The sequence below is a fragment of the Triticum aestivum genome, chromosome 2A (genome assembly GCF_018294505.1).
Source record: "Triticum aestivum cultivar Chinese Spring chromosome 2A, IWGSC CS RefSeq v2.1, whole genome shotgun sequence".
Taxonomy (NCBI): domain Eukaryota; kingdom Viridiplantae; phylum Streptophyta; class Magnoliopsida; order Poales; family Poaceae; genus Triticum; species Triticum aestivum.
The window spans coordinates 778874889-778892382 of record NC_057797.1 but is presented as its reverse complement, the minus strand read 5'-3'; the positions used below and the strand labels follow the sequence as shown (position 1 = coordinate 778892382).

The 17494-nt window shown below is 47.6% G+C and overlaps 1 pseudogene; it reads right to left on the bottom strand.

Moving 5' to 3' along the window:
- Positions 1–497: 497 nt before the first annotated feature.
- LOC123038292 (uncharacterized) lies at positions 498–13946 on the bottom strand (annotated as a pseudogene).
- Positions 13947–17494: the final 3548 nt, after the last annotated feature.

Sequence of the window (17494 nt, the reverse complement as noted above, 5' to 3'; positions counted from 1 at the left end):
CTGTTCTAGGATTTATGACTTACTAGGAACAAATTAGCGATTGAGGGGATCTTCCCGACTCATCCGGCTAACATAATCTACAAATGCAACCTCTTCCTGTAGCAGTGGAGTCCGTTGGCGAGGTGTAAGGATACTGAGAAGATGAAGCAAGCTCAAGACCGTCTGCGCCAGGTCTATGTATTGGCTAGGGAGCCAGCCGCCACTTCCTCATCCTGAAGTGGTCCTTTTGGTGTGTGCGTGAGCCTGCGTGCTCCATGATTTGGCCTCATGCCATGTATTTTCTCCGATCGCGATCCTTTGGCCGCTAAACCTTAAACTCTCCGTGACAGTATGGCCTGAGCTTCCGTGCTCGTGTAAGTTGATTTGGTTGGTACGCTGCCTATGTTATGAGCTTTATTAATTTAAAGCCGGACGCCCCTAACGTCTTCGTTCTAAAAAAAGATGGCTCAATATTATTACATTAACATTTCCCACAAGAAATCAAGTGTCTAGCAGTACTAGTATTGATGTTTCAGTAGCCAAGAAGAGGCCTTTGAACTGGTGGTGGAAGTGCTAGTGTTGAAGGAAGTAGTGGTACTGGAGGTGTGCGGCTGCACGCTGGAGTTGGACGACAAGTCCGCCAGGGCGAACGGGGGAGACGCATACATGGGTACCGGCATCTTGGAGGGGAGCACCAGCAACTGACTGCAGGCTCCGTGGACCTTGGAGTTGGACTGGAGCGCCCCAATGGCTGTCCTGATGGACGGTCACGCACTCGGATCGGGATGTGCGCACCACAGCCCGACGACCATCATCACCCTCTCCACCCATATAGCCCCCAGGCCCACTCGACCAACCGAAAGACGCCGACGTTGTTCTGCTTGTCCTGGTCGGCCGAGGTTATGCTCATTGGCCTCTTGCCGCATGCTACCTCCAGTAGAACCACGCCAAAGTTGTACACATCGGACTCCGCGCTGGCCCTACCGGTGTTGACGCACTCCGGGTCCAAGTAGCCCGGAGACCCCGAAATTACGGTCATTGTTTGCACCCCAACAACATGGTCAACGAGCCTTGCCAGCCCGAAGTCGCCTAACTTGACTCCAAAGGACTCATCGAGCATCACGTTGCTGGGCTTGATGTCCCGATGCAACACACATTTCTCCCACTCTTCATTGAGGGTGGACACGGTCCGGGCCGGTCTGGGCCTGACCGAGCCACCGTTTTGACCGGCCGCCGGCGGTCCGGACCGGATCAGACCGACCAACCTGACGGTCCTGTTCTTAGGGACCGGACCGGCGACGGCGAAGCTCGGGCCGAACTAGCGGATCGGCCAACCATCACTGGGGGCAACGTGCGAAGGTGCAGCGGCGAGGTCAGGGATGGGCGCGGGTGCTGTGGCGGGGTTGACGACGTGCGCGAGCGCTGGCGGCGAGGTGGACGACGTGCGTAGGAAGTGCGCTGCATGGTGGCAAAGGCGGGATTGTTCGTTACTTAGCAGTTTGTTTGTTCCATGCAAGTAATTTAGCGCATGCGTGAGACCACGACTCTGTGTGTATGGGCCTTGCCGTGATTGGCGGATCAATTCTGACGTGAACTTAGTCATGGAATGACACCGTGATTATCGGATCGAACCATGCATGTTTCCTTCGTTCTTTCTGTTTTCAGCATGTTCACTGAATAAAAGGAAACGGCTGCATGGGATGGCGCATGATTATCGGATCGAACCTATTTCTCTCGCAAATAAAAGGAATGGCAGCAAGGAGTTGTTGTGGGAAGGTGCCTTAATTATCGGATCGAATGAATCCCGTTTATCTTGTTCTCTCTACCTTTTGTGGACTGATTAAAAGGAAAACAAAGCTGCAGGGCATGACTGCCTCTTCCCATGCATGTTCCTTCTATTCTCTGTTCTCTTCTACCTCATGCGCATGGCATGAGTTTTCTTCTCTGTTCGATTGAATAAAAGGAAACAAATCGAGGTGGGGCGCAGCCGCGTGGGAGAAGGACGTCAGGGTGGACTCGCAGCGCGCGGATCTCACCGGCCAGACCATGGTGTCGCAGCGGTGACGATGAACAGTCTACAACTCGCTTCGGTCCGCTCGGTCGGACCGGTCAAAGACCGGACCGGACCGAGTAAATTTCAGGCCTAAATTCTGTAACCGGACCGGCCAATTACTTAAGCGGGCCAGTACCGTACGGTCCGGTCCTGAACGGGCCACAAGCGGACCGAAAAGCCCGCTCGCTCCGTCCAACCTGACTCCTCATGGAGGTAGACACTGGCGGAGGGCTCCGGTGGGCAGGGTATGGTGCCCGCCATACCTTGATTTTTGGCCAAAAAAAATATTATGTCTACGTATCTATCACTTTTGTACTGCCTAGACATCGGCTGGAGCATCGACCGCGGCCAGATGGGGCTCTGCATCGAGCGCCCACTAGTGTATACCTAGAAAAACAGAAAGAAATGAACGCCCGCATACACCGACGCCGCGACGCGAACACGACCAACTCCACCCACCCAGACGCGACCAAACCTAGCGCGGCGGCGGCGGCTGGCCAGGTCGCGAGGTCCAGGCGGGCGCGACGATGGGGCAGTCGACGGCGTCAGCGGGCTGGGGGCTTGGAGGGCTGCTGCACAGCGGCGCTTGCAGCGGCGGCTCCGGCGGCGCAGCAAGCGGCGGCTCCGGCGACGGCTTCAGCAGCGCGGGGGCTTCACCGGCGGCTTCAGCAGGCGACGGCCACAGTCAGGGTCGGGGATTTTTCTGGTAATCCCTAAGGGCTAGGTCTGAACTCTGAACTTTGTTGGGGCATTGGCGTTTTTTCTTCTGTCAGTTCTCCATGATCTGAAGTTTCTGAACCAGAACTCCAGAACTTCAGATTTGTTTATATTCATTCATGCTAGTGTATTGTCATTGCCTGGGTCTTCTAGACGCCATTGAAAGTATCATTATCGGTATGTTTTAGGTTGTTTTCCTATTGAAACATGCCTACATTTTCAGTGTATTTCATTTTGAGTTGTAATGTGTATTGACTCTTTCGATTTGCATCAAAAGAATTCTTTCCTTAAGACTTCGCCACACCTTAATTTTTTTCCGTCCTCCGCCTCTGGAGTTAGAGCAGTGCAGACCCAAGCTCCAGCAATATCTTCATCCTAAAGTAGCACTTGCATTTAACATACATATAATATATAGCCAGTTTTATGATGTGTTACGCTACATAAAAAAAATAGGTACCTCATTGGCCACGTGAGGAAGGTGCCCTGCTTGCCACGGAGATGGATGTCGAGGCTGCGGTTGGGCATGAGCTCGTAGACCAGCAACAGCTCCTCGCGGTCATGGCACCAGCCGAGGAGCTGCACAAGGTTCCGGTGACGCAGCCTCCTTATCACCTTGATCTCTGACCTGTACTCCCTTTCTCCTTGAATGGAAGACTCCTCATGCTTGGAGTTGGAGAATCTCTTTATGGCAACTCCTAGACCAGCTGGCTCTCCTCTCAGATAGCCTCGGTATACAGCGCCGACGCCACCTTGCCCAAGCTTCTCGTCCGCGGCGAAGTTCCTCGTGGCTTCCACCAACTCCTGGTATGGGAACCATCTTGGCCCCATCCTCATCGCTATCTCCGTCATCGGCTTGCCTTCACATTCTAAGTCTGTGTAGTTATCCTCGGTCTCCATCATGTTCCCATGACGTCGGTGGCGCAATACGAGTGTTGCCGCAACAGCGAAAAGGAGCACAAGGAACATTGTGGTACCGATGGCTGCTCGGCAATAACTCTAGAACCTGGGCCTCGCCCTGGTGGTGGTGGTGGTGGTGGTGGTGGTGGTGGGGCCTGTGGTTCCAACGAAGAGTTGAAGGACCAAGAGTGTAACTGATGCACTTCCGCGGACGTGGACGTGGACGCGGAGAAGCCAACGGAGACCTGCTCCGGCAGTGCACTCTTGAGGTCAACCTCGAAGCTAAGCCAGTAAATCCTGCCTCTCGGCCGGCCATATTTATCATCACCGAGCCATACTGTCATATTTAAGATGCTGGAAACGCCATCGTACTCGATCTCGGCGGTCAGGTTGTCCATGAGGTCAAAGCTCTCTAGGGACAATGTTTCCATCGATACTAGGGAGTTGACGTCTATGCCAATGTGGTCATAGCTGGTGTCGGGGTCAGGCACATCTGTATTATTGAAAGTGTCGAACTCTACCGCCACGAACCGGCTGTCACCGGAGGCCAGCTCGCCTGGGCTCTGGTCGGTGAGGCCGAGGATGTAGCTGGGGCAGTTGGCCGGCATGCTAGATTGAGCGGTGTGGAAAAAGGCCATGCCCTGCCCCTTGTTGTTTATGTCACCTACAATGGCGAACGTGAAGCGCGTGGTGAAGCTGTCCACCTCGCCTGTCGCCTTGTCCCAGAGCAACATCGGCTGGGCGTTGTACCATGCCCGACCATTGCTGCCTTCGATACCATTGTGCCTATTGGCGTTGATGTCGATCCATCCGACGTTGAAGGATGCGTCGCCTTCGATCTTGATGTTGTTTCCGTCTGTTGAGCTGAAGGAGGAGTAATCAAAGGACAAGGTGATGTGCACATAGCTATCTTAGAAACGTCTATGAATATTACACGGCAATTTAATAACCAGGTACTTTCGTTCTTTTGGATATATTATTTAACAAATAGAACTATGATATTACACTCATGTTGTGATTTATTTGTACCCAGAAACGAATGGACCAGAGAGTCAACAAGAGATGCTCACTTAGAGATGAAAGATGGAGATGCATGTTCGTTCACAAGAAGAAAAAGTAATTGCATGAACGTGTTTCCCACCAATTCATCCAACATGCATGCAATGTGGTCCATAACGTCCAAGTGCGCAAGACCACACAAGTTTTGGACTTTGCTCCTAGGATCCAAACCAGCCACGCACGTGGGTCCAAGACCTTATTTTTTGGTGCGTTGGGAGAGCAACTTTGGGCCAGTGAATAAACTAGTCCGGCCTGCTGTGCATGCCTCCGTATGGGCCGTCTCATCGTTTGGACGTATTCACCAAGACCTATCGCATCAACATCCGAAGGCGGTGGACGGCTTTAATAAATAGCTAGCTACTGTTAGGGTTTAGATTCGGGTTTTGTTTAGAGAAGTTTATCTATTGCTAATTTTATTTGTCTTCGCTCGTAGCGGCTAGTGCGACCGTTAAGACATCCTATCGGAACCCCATCTTGTGAGATTAACCTCATCTAGCATATTCGCAATTTTAAGATTGCTTGGCTATTATTTTCTTGCATGTTCTTCGATTTGCTTGCAGGAAAAATCCTTCGTGGATAGGTCGATCGCGCCGTTGGCTCGGTCGATAACGCCGTGGAGTTGGTTCAGCGATTGCCGTGGATATCAGTCGTGTACGGTTCTTCCTGTACGGTTTGTAGCCGGATCGTGAGGGTCAAGTCCCACCCAAAATCGTAGTTATCCTCTCTCATCGAAAGATCGGGTCCCCAGTGCACATCAAGTGGTATCAGGAAAAAAAAGAAAGAAAAAAAAAAGGAAAAGTGCAAAGTTGAGGCCGCATAGCATTTTGATATCCAGGACTTCTGCTCTGTACGAGCGACAGTTTATACCTCACTTATATCTAGCTATTTAGAGCTAACATATTTGCATCGCTTTTCACACTCATTTGATTCAGTATCTGGGCTTCGATTATTTTCTCTCTTTCTAGTCGATTGCCAGCACTAGTTAGGAGTTTGAGCAATTATTCAACTTGCATTGCGTTTTGCTAAATTGTGCCACTAATATTGTGAGTTGAGAAGCCTTTGCCAAGCTACACTTTTTCCTACCAATAAGTGCAGGTCCCTACTTTACTGATTCATGGTTATCGCTCCATTCAATCTCCATTGGTAGTTTGAAGCCAACACACCAACGCGTCGATCACCACCTGTTGTATTGGTAAGAACAAGTAAGAATTTGATACTAAGCTTGAGTATGAGCGAATTTTCTCCACCACGTCCTACTAGTTGGTAGGGATTATACATTGTGTTTTTTCTCTCTCTAACAATGGCCCAGGAACAACCCACACTTGAGGGCCTCACCACAGATGTGAAAGTCACCAGCGAGTGTCTCGCCCAACTTGAGGGTGCCCAAATTGCGGCCGAAGAGAGGCTCAAGGCCATCGAGGATGCACAGGGTGTTGCCAACACACATCTACAGGACATCTTGTCACGTCTGGATGAGTTGCAGGCTGCACCCCGCGTCAACACCAACGTTGATCCTCGCAACTCCGCAGGTGTTGCCGCTATTTCGCGAGCTCGACGTGTGCCCATGGGTCATCCACAACACCCAGCTACTGCCACTGATGCCGCCACCATAAACCAGCACCAACAAATTCCTCCCCGCGTTGAACAACATGGGGACAACTACGAGGATTATTCTGGTGACACCGAAGACGACCAAATGGTCAACCACCACAATGGTCGTGGTCATCGGCAACTACGTTTCAACCGTCAAGGTATGGCACGAGGTCAACCCAGGTATGATGCTAGAGATTATGAACACCCTAGTGCTAAAATTAAATTTACTATACCTGCTTTCAATGGTAAATATAATCCAGATGTTTATCTTGACTGGGAACTTTCTGTTGAACAAAAATTTGCATGTCATGATATTCCTGAGAACCAAAGAGTTAGGGCGGCCACTAGTGAATTTGCAAACTTTGCTTCCATGTGGTGGAGTGAATATTGTCGTATTAATGCGAATAATATACCTACTACTTGGGATGGTTTAAAACGAGCTATGCGACAACGCTATGTTCCTTCATATTATGCTCGTGACAAACTAAATGAATTGCAACGTTTAAAACAAGGTAGCAATTCTGTAGAGGATTATTATCAAGAATTGCAAACTGGTTTAGTGCGATGTGGTTTAGTTGAAACCGAAGATGCTATGATGGCTAGATTTTTAGGTGGTTTGAATTGTGATATTCAGGATATCTTGGACAATAAGGAGTACAACTCTATTACTCATTTGTTTCATTTTGCTTGTAAAGCTGAAAGGGAAGTACATGGACGACACAACAAGGGACGGTGTAATTTTTTTGCAGGTCGCCGCTCATCATGGTCACCCTCTCCTACTGTGCCGTCCACTACTGAGTCAACACCACCTATCTTGCACAATGGTGCACACCCTTCAAGTTCAAAATCAGCTGCACAATCATCCGAGGCTTTGAAAGCAATTTCTGTAGCACCCACCACTTCGTCTGGACGCACAAGGGACATGAAGTGTCATATATGTAAAGGTGGCGGGCACTTGATGAAGGACTGTCCAAATAAACGAACATTCATTGTACGGGAAGATGGTGAAGACTCTTCTGCTAGTGATTTGGATGAAGATACACGTGCTATGCTTGCCACTAATAATGTAGGTAACACTGAGGAGAATGAGACAGAGGCGATACATGTTAATGCAGCGATGGCAGATCAATATCCAAGCCTTGTCACCATGCGAGTACTTAGTGCCCAGGTTGGGCATACTGAGATGCCTCAACGCCATAATCTTTTTCAAACTAAGTTTGTTGTCAAAGGGCATTTCGTTCGTGTGATCATTGATGGTGGAAGCTGCAATAATTTGGCGAGTATAGAGATGGTCGAGAAACTTTGCCTCACCACTACGAGACACCCCATCCATATTACATCCAATGGTTCAACGACTGTGGTAAGTTGAAGGTAACACGTCGTGTGCGAGTACAATTTACACTTGGTTCATATCGTGATTACGTTGACTGTGATGTTGTACTTATGTAAGCTTGTTCTTTATTGTTAGGTCGACCTTAGCAATATGATAATAGTGTTACTCATCATGGTAGAACAAATTACGTATACTCTTGTGTTTGAAGGAAAAACCATCAACTTGCTTCCTATGACCCCTGATGAAATAGTAAATGATGGGAAAGCTAAATCAACGGATCGTACTATGCACACTATGCTTGCTATCAATTTTGAAATGTTTCCGTTGATTGTCCCACCTTGTGATCCGGATATACAGTGTACCCATATAGTTAGTTTGCATCCCCATAATTCATACATAGACTTTGTGTGGGGTCAAACTTTTCATGATATTCCTAATGGTGCTATAACAAATTTATTTCATCCTCATGAGCTCATGCTTTTGGAACGACCTATATGTGTTGCATCTATTTTTGCTTTGCTATATGATGTGTTCCAGATAAATAAAAGCTGAGGGCGGCTTTGTTTTTAAGGAAGGGAGGATGATGTGCACATAGCTATCTTAGAAACGTCTACGAATATTACACGGCAATTTAGTAACCAGGTACTTTCGTTCTTTTGGATATATTATTTAACAAATAGAACTATGATATTACACTCATGTTGTGATTTATTTGTACCCAGAAACGAATGGACCAGAGAGTCAACAAGAGATGCTCACTAGAGATGAAAGATGGAGATGCATGTTCGTTCACAAGAAGAAAAAGTAATTGCATGAACGTGTTTCCCACCAATTCATCCAACATGCATGCAACGTGGTCCATAACGTCCAAGTGCGCAAGACCACACAAGTTTTGGACTTTGCTCCTAGGATCCAAACCAGCCACGCACGTGGGTCTCATCGTTTGGACGTATTCACCAAGACCTATCGCATCAACATCTGAAGGCGGTGGACGGCTTTAATAAATAGCTAGCTACTGTTAGGGTTTAGATTCGGGTTTTGTTTAGAGAAGTTTAGCTATTGCTACTTTTATTTGTCTTCGCTCGTAGCGGCTAGTGCGACCGTTAAGACATCCTATCGGAATCCCATCTTGTGAGATTAACCTCATCTAGCATATTCGCAATTTTAAGATTGCTTGGCTATTATTTTCTTGCATGTTCTTCGATTTGCTTGCAGGAAAAATCCTTCGTGGATAGGTCGATCGCGCCGTTGGCTCGGTCGATAACGCCGTGGAGTTGGTTCAGCGATTGCCGTGGATATCAGTCGTGTACGGTTCTTTCTGTACAGTTGGTAGCCGGATCGTGAGGGTCAAGTCCCACCCAAAATCGTAGTTATCCTCTCTCATCAGAAGATCGGGTCCCCAGTGCACATCACAAGGAGACAACAGGTGTAGCAAGGTAGGAGAAGAAGATGAGGAGGAGGAGAGCACCAGTGGTGGCTGCCGAAAAGCCAACCACCCCGGGCGCTGGCTCAATCTCTTTGTGTGTGTGTGTGTGGTGTCCGTGCACGTTTGGTGGTGTGTAAACTATATATACATATATAATGTTGTGTAGAGTACAAGGAAACAGCAGGAACAAGCGACATAGTACCTATCAGCCCGGCTGGCCTTTCTTTGATTATTCTTTGTTGGGTCTTCTAGCTAGTCTTTCTCTTTTGGCAAAGCTCTAGCCCAGTCTACCTTACAAAGCTGAAACCTTCCAAGTCACCAAGTCAGCTGTGACTCCGTGTCGGCCGAACCGACAAATCTAACTCTCGTGCAAGTTCGGCCAAAGATATATGGCCCGTCTCCAAAACTCTTAACTAAATCTAACCCTTTTGCTCAATGCCACAATCTTCGGCATAGAGCTTGGTCATGTCAACACAACACACATGGATGTTGAAAAAGATTTAGCGATTTATGAGGTGTGGCTAGATCTCAATCGATTCAGATTTAACCAAGTCTCAATCAAATGACAATGACATATAAAAGAGAAAAAGAAAAAGGTGATTTTTTTACATGGATTCTAATGTAAGATCGCACAAATATAACATCGATTGTAACTTAACAAAGTCTGTTCACGAATAAAATGCAGTTTACGGGGTTAAATACCAGAGGGTATGACGTTGAATAGCTCAACACCGAAGGGTGTGACGTTTACACCTTGAGCTCCGCGCCATAGGGCCGGCGTGTGCGCCGACGAGGGGTCAACTAGTCAACCACAACTCCTTGTCATACTTAGTTGAATCCAGTCCATCAACAACCCGTTGGGGTCTCCGGAAAGACGACCACCATTCGTTAGGATGTGCGCCTGCACGCCGGACAGAAGCCGTTGTAATGTACTTGTAACTCCTAGAAATAACAGGTCCAGAAATTCGCTTTGGCACATGGGAGCGTGCGCTCCTGCCATCAGAAAAAATATTTTGAAGTATGAAAAAATTCCAAATAGAAATTTGGCATACATCTTGATATTATGTGTGTGCACGTCAACTTCAAAGGAAATCGACATTTTATGGCTTGTGTAAAAAGATACAAAATTGGCCCTCATGTGCCAAAACGCCGCTCTCGTTCTCTTCATGGCGAGGACGGGGCGTCGACCCGTTGGCTGGGCAGTTGAGGTTGCTGCCAGCCCACCCGAGTTCAAGTCCCGGCTTGGACGCGTGGTGCTCGCGGAGTTTCTCCTATAAATAAATGCCAACGAGGGTTAGCCCTTGGGTTGGTCTCATTTTTTTGTTCTCTTCATGGCAATCTCGTCCCCCGGCATTGCAGCTGATGTGACTAACGGCTGGTACAACCCGTGGGCCAAGATTCTCTCCACACACAGACAAACACAGGTATTTAATGAATGAATGAATGATAGTAATATGAAAAACCCTCCATTTTAGAGTAGACTGATTTTCATTTTCATACAATTTTTTTGCATCTTCACGCATAGAAAGAGCGACACATGCATGTCACTATATCAAAGCTGTGATTTCTTATATTTTTAATAATTCAATGTCAATCTTTTTTTTTTGCACTGCGCAAACAATAGCATATGGCACTATCGAATAAAAACTCATTTTCCATGATTACAAAACCTCAATTAAAGCCTTGCTTGCTATGGTTTACATGTTTCAAAGCTTGTAAAAACAAGTGTAATGGACTGTGTTCTGGATAAAGATTTCGCACAAAAAAGAAACACAACAAAAACTCAATCTACCTTATTATTATCACCTACCACCATAAACTATTCAGAGAACAAGTGATTTTATGTTTATCATGGTCATCTGCCATGAAGATCAGTAATCAGATCAACTCCAATGTGAAATTTGTACATATCAAGGTCATCTAGTATGTATGTACAAAGTTATCGAAGATCTTGATATTGCAGTGATGCCTCTAACTTGAGCTTCATCTCCAGCCTTTTGAAGTGCAAAGTTGAGGCTCAGTTTATGTGCAAAAAAGACATCAAGGCAGGAGTTGAGATCTTCAGAAGGGGGGCAGTGTTGGGAATGCTGGTATGACCTTCTTTCTTGGCTACATCTTTGTTCCCATTGTTTTCACTTTAGCAAGCCAGTAAATTAAACCACCATGGAGAGAACTGGGTTTAGGTAATGTTGGTCTGTGCCACTAGAATTTTATATCTACTAAATGGCTCTTGATTGTAGTATGTTGCTTCGATTTCGTGATCATAACACATGAACTCTGCCTCTGTTTTCACAAACACAGCCAGTCCTAAATCTAGGAAAAGGAGGAGGGTTGTGATCATAGTTTTAAATAGCCAGCTATAGTCCCGCTATAGCTGTTTGAGCATGTTGCCGCTAAATGATTTCATGTACAATTTGCCGCTATAGCCCAGCTATAGCTGTTTTTAAAGATCGCCGCTATATGTCATAGCCCGCTATTTAAAACATTGGTTGTGATAGGCTTTGTGAGCCAACATAAAAACCAACCATTCTTATGAATATGAAACACTCGAACATACTGATAACCATTCCAGCTGCCAGTCCCATCCTGGCATCATTAGTCATTAACATCAACACTCCGCGAACATATCAAACGCACGCCATAAATTACTACTGCTACTGATGTTTGAGTAGTGAAGAAGAGGTCTTCGAACTGTTCGTCTCAGTGCTAGCGTCGGAGGTTGTGGTACAAGAAGTGTGCAGCGGCATGCTGGACGACGTCGACGACGACATCCCAATGGTGTGGGAGGATGATGATGACATCCCAACGACATTGGCCCAGGAGAGCGGCGGCGCCGGCTCATACATGGGCACTGGCATCTTGGAAGGAAGCACGGGCAGCTGGTAGGCTTGGTCGACCTTGGGCTGGAGCGTGGCCATGGCTGTCCGGATGGACGGCCGCACGCTTGGGTTTGGGTGCGCGCACCACAACCCGACGACCATCACCGTCTCCACCTCTGCCGCGTCGTAGTCACCATTCAGCCGCTCGTCGGCGGCCTCAAGGATGGATCCCCGGCCATATAGTCCCCAGACCCACTCGACCAGCCGGAAGACGCCGCCATTCTTCTGCTTGTCCTGGTCGGCCGGGGTTATGCTCATTGGCCTCCTGCCGCATGCCACCTCCAGTAGAACCACACCGAAGCTGTACACGTCGGACTCGGCGCTGGCCTTGCCGGTGTTCACGCAATCGGGGTCCAAGTAGCCTGGAGTTCCCGAGATTGCGGTCATGGTCTGCATCCCAGCGGCGTGGTCAACAAGCCTGGCTAGCCCGAAGTCGCCTAGCTTGGCGCCAAAGGACTCGTCAAGCATGACGTTGCTGGGCTTGATGTCCCGGTGAAGCACGCATTGCTCCCACTCCTCGTGAAGGTAGAGCAGGGCAGACCCAAGCTCCAGCAATATCTTCATCCTGCGGTTGTACTTGCAACCATCAACATACATACAATACATATGTGTAGTTATATGATTGCACCGCGGCAGTGCATACAACTTATAATGAAGACGTACCTCATTTCCCATGTGAGGAAGGTGCCCTGCTTGCCATGGAGATGGATGTCGAGGCTACGGTTGGGCATGAGCTCGTAGACCAGCAGGAGCTCCTGATCATGGCCATGACACCAGCCGATGAGCTGCACGAGGTTCCGGTGACGCAGCCTGCTTATCACCTTGACCTCGGATTTGTACTCCTTCTTTCCTTGTATGGAAGACTGCAACCTTTTTATGGCCACGGCAAGCCCAGCTGGCTCTCTCAAATAGCCTTGGTATACGGCGCCAAAGCCGCCTTGCCCAAGCTTCTCCTCCGCGGCGAAGTTCCTGGTCGGTTCCACGAGCTCGTGGTATGGGAACCGCCTTGGCCCCGTCCCCGGACATCGGCTCGCCTTCGTCTTCTTCTGAGTCTGTGTAGTACTCTTCCGTCTCCATGATTTTCCGACGACGGCGGCGGCGGCGCACTACGAGTGCGGCTACAGCGGCGAAGATCAACACGAGGGACACCGTTGCACCGACAGCTGCTCCGGCTATAACTCCCCCTGCCGGGGAGTGTGGTGGTGGCCGTAGTTCCAAGGAAGAGTTGAAGGACCAAGAGTTTAGATATACCTCGCCGCTGGACGTGGAGGCGGAGAAGCCAATGGAGACCTGCTCCGGCAGTGCGCTCTTCAGGTCAACCTTGGAGTTAAGGTAGTAACTCTGTTGGTCTTGATCCCATAACGTGACCGCTAAGACGTTGGAGACATTGTCGTACTCGATCACGGACAAAATCAGGGTGCCGCTCGTGAGAGTGGAGCCCTGCAACTTCAGTGTGCTCACCGATCTGAGGGAGTTGACGTAGATGCCGATGTGGTCATAATCGTAGCTGGCGGTGGGGTCAGACGCCATTGGATTGTTGAAGGTGTCGAACGCCACCGCTACAAACCGGCTGTCGCCGGACGCCACGGAGTCTGCGTTTTGGTCGGTGAGGCCGAGGCTGTGGACAGTGCCGCCGGCAGGGAGGCTAGACGGATAGCCGGCGAGGAAAAAGGCCATGCCCACCTCGTCGTTACTGCCGCTGGACATGAGGAACTCGAACCGCGTGGTGAAGCTGGCCACCTTGCCGGCCGCCTTGTCCCAGAGTTGCACCGGCTGGGTGTTGTAGGACGCCCGGCTGACGCTACCGTACAAGTTTGCGCTCATGTCGATCGATCCCATGGATGCGTTGCCGATGAAGGACGCGTCGCCTTCGATCTTGATGTCTTTCCGCTCTGCTGTGGTGAACTCGGGGAAGTTGAGGGAGAAGGAGACGGCAGGAGTAGGATGGTAGGAGAAGATGAGGAGGGGGAGGAGGAGAGCACAGGTGGCGGCGTTCGAAAAGCCGGCCATCCCGGGCGCTCGCCAAGCTAGGTGCTCAATGCTCTTGCTCGGTGGTGTGCCTCCGTGTGTTGTTGCCGTGCAAACTTTATACACACAGTACTCCTAGTCAGTCTAGCTGGCATTTCTTTGATTATTCTTTCTTGGGTCTTCTAGCTAGTCTTTCTTTTTTGGCAAAGCTCTAAGCTAGTCTAGAATGTTGAAGCCTTCCAAGTCAACTAGTCAACTGCAGTTCACTGTCGGCCGAACCGACAACAAGCTAACTCTACTCTCGTGTGAAAGTTCGGCCAAAAATGACCAGTCTCCAAAACTTTAGGACCCCCCAATGTTCGCCCCACAGCGCGAACGGCCCTCCCCATCGGCCCTACAGCCCGGTAGCGAAAAAAAGCCCACCTATTTTTTTTTTGCTATGCCAGATTAAAGTCCATATTTTGCTGAGCTAGCGAAGAGAAAAGTCATCAACTTTAAAAGCACAAGAATGCCATGGGTAACAAGTTTTTTTCTTTTTGCAATGACACGAAGAAAAAATAATCATGGCAATTTCCATCATAAAAACAAAAAAAATAGTCTTTCTTTTTTGGCAAACCTCTAGGCTAGTCTAGAATATTGAAACCTTCCAACTCAATTAGTCAACCACAATTCACTATCGGCCGAACCGACAGTGAAGCTAACTCTTCCATGGCACTAAATAATTAAATTTGCATCATGAAAATTCAAGAAAAGAAGGGAATTTGCTATGGTCCATGATCTTGGACATAAATTTCCATGATCTCAAAACATAAATAAAGCCATCACACTATCTATAATGAAATGTTTACATATGGCAAATTTAGTAAGTTTTTCTTCAAAACAAGATGGAAAATTCATGAAAAATAATCTAGGAAATCCATACTACACGACAAAAAGTTGCCATGCTATATAGTGAATGAAATAAAAATTTGCCATGAAAAAATGCTAAATTTGCCATGGCAATAAAAGTTAAATATTTGCCATGGCGATTTAGGTAAATTTGCAATGTCAATTAAGGAAAATTTACCATGGCTTGGCAAAAATAAAAAGTAAAAATCACCATGGCAATAAAAGTTAAGAATTGCCATGGCGATTTAGGTAAATTTGACATGTTAATTAAGGTAATTTTGCCATGGCAAAAATAAAAGGTTAATTTCATTGCCATGATATCTTACTATATACATGAAGACACATAAAAATGTGGACTAAAAAATGCCATGGCAAATAAAAACAAAAATTCCCTGGCAATAAAAGTTAAGAATTGCCATGGCGATTTAGGATAATTTGACATGTTAATTAAGGTAATTTTGCCATGGCAAAAATAAAAGGTTAATTTTATTGCCATGATATTTTACTATATACATGAAGACACGTAAAAATGTGGACTGAAAAATGCCATGGAAGAAAATGTAAAATTTGCCATGGATGTAAAAGTTAATTTGCCATGGCAAGTAAAGAAGTAAAATTGCCACGATATGGCTCCTCTCGCGAGTGTGAATATATAACCTGACGTGGGTCTCTTACTATCCACACACCCAGCAAAATCAGAGTCTGAATAATCAATAATTTCTAGGTTATCAGTTCTTTTATATGTAACCATGAAATCCTTAGTTCCTTGCACATAACAAGACTTTCTTTGTGGCCTTCCAGCGGCCTGGTCATAGATTTGATTGGTATCTGCCAAGCATCCTCGTTAACAAACACAAATCTGGGCGTGTACAAACTTGAGCGTACACGATTCTTTCGACAGCTGAAGCATAAGGAACCTACTTCAGCTGATCACTTTCATACTGGTTCCTCGAACATTCTAAGGTGTGTTTGGTACAGGTCACCGAGTGGAATGGTGGGTCCAACCCATCCTTGGGCCTCATTCTTGTGTTCGGTACACAGGCAGAACGGAACCCACTCGTTCCCAGAAAAGGAATATTCGGCCCAGATCCGTAATCGAGTCGTTCCTCCAAATCGAGCGGACGACAGGGAACCGCTCGCTCTCGTGACTCTCAACGCCCGCTTATCTCCTTCCCTCGTCTCTCCCTTGCATCTGGCAGGCACCGGGAGGCGGCGCCCGAGGCGAGCGGCGGCGGGTTGCAACAGGCGGTGGCGGCGGGTTGCAACAGGCGGCGGCGGATCGATTCCAAGCGTGTTCCTAGCCTCACCGCCCGCACACTCGCAGCTGACGCTGGCGGCGACGACCCGGTCGTGACCGCCCCATCCCCTTCTCGACGAATCCGACAAGGTCCAGCGACGGCGGCGGCCATCTCTGGTAGCCGCGTTGGTTGCCTTTCCTTTCAACTTGCCTCCAGTCGTCCTCCTCGTAGCCGGGCTGCTCTCCTCGCCTTTATCTTTGCTTTGGACGCTCTTGTTTGCAGAGTTGGAAGACTGAACATCGTCAACACCCATACCTGAATGTAGCAAAAGCTCGTTCTTGAACACCTGAAGCAAGTAATGCACTTGCTGCTATTGTTGTTGTGTGTCGTGCTGCTATTGCTACTACTCGCGGCCTGCACTTTCTCCGCTGAATTTGATGTTACGTGTCTTGTTTTTGTTTGATGCTGAAGTTCAATCACAAGAAAACAAGTGGAAAGATGAACAAATTCCATTCCTTCGAATTACCCCTACCAAACATCAAGATGGAACCGTTCCATTCCTTTGAATTACCTCTACCAAACACAAAGACGGAACCAACCCATTCTAATGGAATGGAACCATTACATTCCATTCCACTTCGTTCCCAAACCAAACACACCTAATGTCCCAAACTTATCGCCCTTGACTATAGGAGCAGGTGAGGGTGAGCACTTATGCATATTGAATTTCTTCAACACTCTCTCAAAGTATGCCGTTTGAGATAGTCCTAATGTTCCTCTGGACCTATCTCGATGAATCTCGATGATGAGGAGACACGAGGCTTCACCAAGATATTTCATATCAAAACTGGATGACAGAAAATTCTTGGTCTCATGCAGCATATCGTTATCGCTACATGCCAACAATATGTCATCAACATATAGGACTAAAATTGTGAACCTACTGCCTTTAAATTTAACATGGATGCAGTTGTCGACAACATTTTCTGGTGAAACCAAAAGTTTTGATAATTTTATCAAACTTGAGGTACCACTCTCTTGAAGCTTGCTTCAAGCCATAAATTGATTTCTTTAGATGACATGCTAAATGTTCCTTCCTTTTCACAACAAAGCCTTCCGGCTGAACCATGTAAATCTTTTAGAAATGCCATTTTAACACCCATTTGATGTAGTCCTAGGTCGTAATGAGCTACTAATTCCATGATAATTCTAGAAGAATCTTTGGTTGACACAGGGGAGAAGGTTTGTTTATAGTCAATTCCTTCTTTTTGTGTGAACCCTTTTGCCACAAGCCTTGCCTTGAACCATTCAACATTCCCTTTGGAATCATACTTGGTTTTGTAGACCCACTTGCATCCTACTTTCTTAGCTCCATCGGGAACTTCTACTAAGTCCCAAACATCGTTTGAGCCCATAGATTTCAACTCGTCTTCCATGGCAACCAACCACTTGGACGAAATTTCG